We start from the raw sequence: 4,822 nt of genomic DNA, 5'->3' as shown, positions 1-4,822 counted from the left end.
CATACACCTTCCCCTATCCTTAAAGTACCTTATCAAACACTTCCCATCACTGAGATCCCTCAAATTCCTCATTTTTCCACAAACCCTAGTTTCTTGCCACAACTTGGCAATTTTCTAGGCTAGGCCTGTGTTTTTCCCTTTTGGACCCCTTCCCCTCACTCAATCTATGAGATTCCACTTTACCCTACTTCATAATATCCCTCCCTACTCCCAAAGATTTCCCCAAGAATTTAGAAGCCCCTTATCCCCTTCATTTCGCTTCATTTCGACAAAATCCCTTGTTTCACACATCGGGATAGGTTTCACTCAAATGATGTTTTAGAGCAATAAAAGATGAATTTTGGAAAAAGGAGAGAGGTTTTTGTTTAAAAAATTCCAAGGAAGAAAAAACTCCTTCACGTTTTACACAGGTATAATGGTTTCTTAGAAATGTCAAGAATACCATTGCCTCAGGAGAATTGATGCACCTGCTGGAAGTAGTGTTGGGAGATTTGATTTCTGATAGGGTAAATGAACTCCAAATTGAAAAATTCTAATTGGTTTCGAAAGTAGACTCAAATATCTTTCCAACGAGCTATCTTGCGCCCAATTTTGACACCGGGAAGGCTTACAAAAGCTGAACATTATAAAAGTGGGTTATGGTTTAATGAGATATATTGTATGAGATATTTTATAACCCATATAAAGCATGGAAAACAAATCATTTTCACAAGTTTCCCAAAGCAAAACCAAATCAGAGTGTTGAAGACAAAGTGGAAGCGTTTCAAGGTTGTGGAGTTGAAGTGGAAGTGCGTGCTACGCACAGAGAAGGCGCGCTATGCATTGGGAGCACGCTACACACTAGGCTTCATAGGCCTGTGTAAAATTACATGCGCGCTACGCATTGGGGGCGCGCTACACATAAAAATTCAGAGCCAAAAATATTTTCTCCTTCATCCGGATTCACGCCAAATCACCTCCAACTGTTTGCAAGTAGGTCCTTTATGATTGCTCAGTGAATTTTAGACATGGTTATGGTGTGTTGAATGTGGAGAAAAAAGTGTGAAATGTAAAACCCTTTGTTGGTTTCCAAATTCACTTCTTAGGGTTTGAAGAAAATGAAGCCAAAAACTTCTTAGGGACTATGTGGGTTAATATATGCCTGTGTCATCTATTTTCAGTGGTGTTCATTCTTATTTTCGACCTTGGCCTCACGCCCTCTCTTTGCCATTACATCATTGTTGCCATTGTTACGGCCTTTGTCATTTTCACACTGTTTTTTTTTTGGGCAAACTCAATTGACAAAACTATTCTCATTATGGATTTTCTATGATACTTTGATACACATGTGACACATTTGAGGAGTAAAACATACACTTTGCATAGACTTTCAACATCATGGAGGCGGGCACCGATACATCATATGACCAAGGCAATGACTCTACAACTGAAACTGCATACACCAGGAGGGTACTAAAGAGGCACAAAACACATGATCAGCTCCAAGTCTTGACCGAATCTTCTTTGGTTGAGCATGATACATGATGGAGGGTCTTTCCTCCGAATTTGAGCAAATTGAGAGAAATTTTTGTCATTTTAAAATTTTTGGCTTGCAAAATAGATTTTTCAGCCCAACGTGTAGCGCGTCGATGCGCTTGCTTATGATTGGGACACTTTCTGGAGGAAAAATTTATAGTTTTGGATTTTTCATGGTAAGTTATGCATGCTCAAGTATTTCTGAAGCATTTCATCAAGTTCTGGATGATCAAAAGGGTCAAAAACACCATGAAAATCACCTTTCTGCCACCTTTTGCACCAGCAGAAAGTACTTGTGGGAGAATGGAATTTTGAAGGGGCAAATGAGCTCCAAATTGGGAAATTCCACTTGGTATGGATAGAAAATACCCAGGGCTTTCCAACCAGCTATTGTGAGCTTGATTTTGATGTCGGGAAGTGTCCCAAAAACAGGCTGAAAGGTGCGCTACGCATAGAGGTTTTTGGTCAAATTTTCATCCTCCAGCTCAGGAATTCGGCCAGTTTTCACCAGTTTCACCTTCTGATGTAGTATGTGACTTATCTTGATGTAATTTGATGTATATGATGTAAATTTGGCACTTATTTACCTATTCTAGATGATTCATTCACAAAATAGCAAAAACTTAATGTAATGAATCAGTTTCCTTCTTTTTAGAGGCAGGTTGTTTTGGTCACCTAGATTCTTGCTCCATGTTTAGATTTGGTTCAAACTGCTCCTAGAAGGAGGAGCTCGACCCCTAGAGGTTAGATAATGGGTTGGAATGGTCTATATTATGTAGATCTTTAGTCAGTAGCAGAGGTTGGACTCTTGGGAAGATTTTGGCACACTATTGTACATATTTTTCATATTTTGGCTAAGGAAAGATCAGAGGTTTTGCAGCACCTGTTGGGATTCATGTGGTTTTCAGTTTTGATGGTGTGTTCTCTCAGTTATTTGTAAGTTCTTTAATGTTTTAATGTATGCCATTCCCTTCTTTTGCTTCTGAAACTAAATGAATGAGTAAGTGAGGTTGAATCCATTGATTTTAGTGCTCTGCCTTTAAATTTGTTTAGTTTTATATTTTTTCACCAATTTGGAGAGGATTCCTGTTTCCCCTTGCCCTTTTCAGCTCCTTGTCATTATAATCCATCCATACATATGATCAAAAAAACATTAAAGCTACTACCTACCTTGCCCCAACTCGAAATCTGCAAAGATCTGGTCTCATCCCCAAGCCCAAATTTGTTTTTTCCCTTTTCTCCAACAAAACCCCTAAAAATTTTAAAATCAAACCTACCTATCCATTTACTAGCCTAAAATCAATATCCATTACAAGTCATCTCAGCTCCTTTGAAGACTTTTTGTCGAGATAGACCTGGAGAGAGCCCTCTCCTTTCCTCGTAAGGCTAGCTACGAGGCTGAGCTTGGTTTGATGTGGCCTTGAGTCTCGCCTTCCCTCAACCTAAGGCAGATTCCAGCACTAACATAGATTTCTCCCAATTCAGGTGAAAGGCGCGCTTTTCCTTACTATCTTTTTCTTCTCTTTTGAGGATAGGTGTGGTGGGAACTGTGCTGAAACCAAGTAGTTTGCTATATCAGCAAAACATGGAGAGAGTACTGATATAGCAAAGAGGTGTTCATTTGGAATTTGGTCATCCACCATTCCTTCTTCACCTATAGGCAAATTTACTTTAGACAAAAAGCCAGCAACAACATTTTCTTTACTAGGCTTATCGATAATGGTCAGATCAAAATGCTGCAGTAAAAGCAACCATCTAATATGCGAGCATTTACATCTAGTTTGTTCATTAAATATCTAATTGCGGCATGATTAGTGTGCACAAAGGTTTGATAGCCTGTGTTATAATGTCTGAATTTGTTTAAGGAATGCACAATAGCTAGGAGTTCCTTCTCGGTCACTGTATAGTTTAACTCTGCCTTTGACAAGTTTTTGCTTATAAAGTATATGGCATAAGGTAACTTTTCATCAATTTGTCCTAAAGCTGCTGCTATTGCTTTGTTCGAGGCATTTGTGTGAATGTGGAAAGGTAGGGCCCAGTTTGGGCCTCTGAGAATTGGGGCAGTCACTAACTTTCTCTTCAAGGTATCTAGGGCTTCTTGACAGTTTTCTAACCATATGAACTCAACATTTTTGCCTAAGAGGCCAAACAAAGGAGAGGCTAGCTTGTTGAAATCATTAATGAATCTCCTGTAATATCTAGCTAAGCCTAGGAAACTTCTGACATCTCTCACCTTTTGAGGAGGTGGGACCCTTTGGATGATGGAAATTTTGTTGGGGTCCACCTACAGTCCTTGCTGAGATATTGCATGACCTAACATGATCCCTTCAGTCATAAAAAATTCACATTTTTCTAGATTGAGGGATAGGTTCATCTCAATACACTTGTCTAGAACTTTTCCTGGGTTAGATAAAGCTTCTTGAAAGTTAGAACCATGACTAAAATCATCCATGTGTATTTCTACTGCACCATGAACTAGTTCAGAAAATATACTCAATACCACTCTTTGGAAAGTGGCTGGAGCATTGCACAAACTAAAAGGAAGGACCTGGTATGCAAAAGTACCCCAAGGAAAAATGAAAGTGGTCTTATCTTGGTCTTCCGGGCTGATTTGAATTTGATTGTATCCGCTAAACCCATCTAGGAAGGAGAAAACTTTTTCCCTGCTAGACTGTCTAACACTTGATCTATGAAAGGTAAAGGAAAATGGTCCTTTTTAGTGGCTTTTTTCAGTTCCTGATAATCGAACAGATTCTCCACTTACCATTTTTCTTTGGCACTAGTACCAAAGGGGAGACCCATTCACTATCAGAGATGGGATAGATGAATCTTGCATCAAGCAATTTCTACAGTTCTTCCTTAACAATATCTTTAAGTGTTGGATTCATCCTCCTTTGAGGCTTCCTGATTGGTTTGGAATCTTCCTTGATGTATATATGATGAGTACATACTGAAGGGTGCACTCCCTTCATCTCCTTATAACTCTAGGCGAAGGCATCTAGATGTTTTCTCAGTAAGCTACATAGCTCCTTCTCCTGGGCAGGAGATAGGGATGGATTAATTTTCAGTGTTCTTTTTGGGCCGAACTCTATATTTTTGACACAGAGAGAAGTGGGGTCGGCCACATAGAGATTAGTTGAGGGGTTGTTTTGGGTTTCTCTTACTATGTCCTCTAATGGTGATACACTGGGAGGTGGATTCCGAATCAAATTTTCAATCATATCATCCTCATCTTGCGGTTTTCCTCCCTTGGCGATTTCCAATGCACAAAGCGATGCAGAATAAACTTCATCCTCATCCTCCTCCT

This window comes from Pinus tabuliformis, chromosome 4_2 (genome assembly GCF_031772625.1).
Source record: "Pinus tabuliformis cultivar Carrire ecotype Pingquan chromosome 4_2, CPIR1, whole genome shotgun sequence".
NCBI classification, from domain to species: domain Eukaryota; kingdom Viridiplantae; phylum Streptophyta; class Pinopsida; order Pinales; family Pinaceae; genus Pinus; species Pinus tabuliformis.
The sequence above is the reverse complement of the archived record's forward strand: the minus strand, read 5'-3'. Positions refer to the sequence as shown.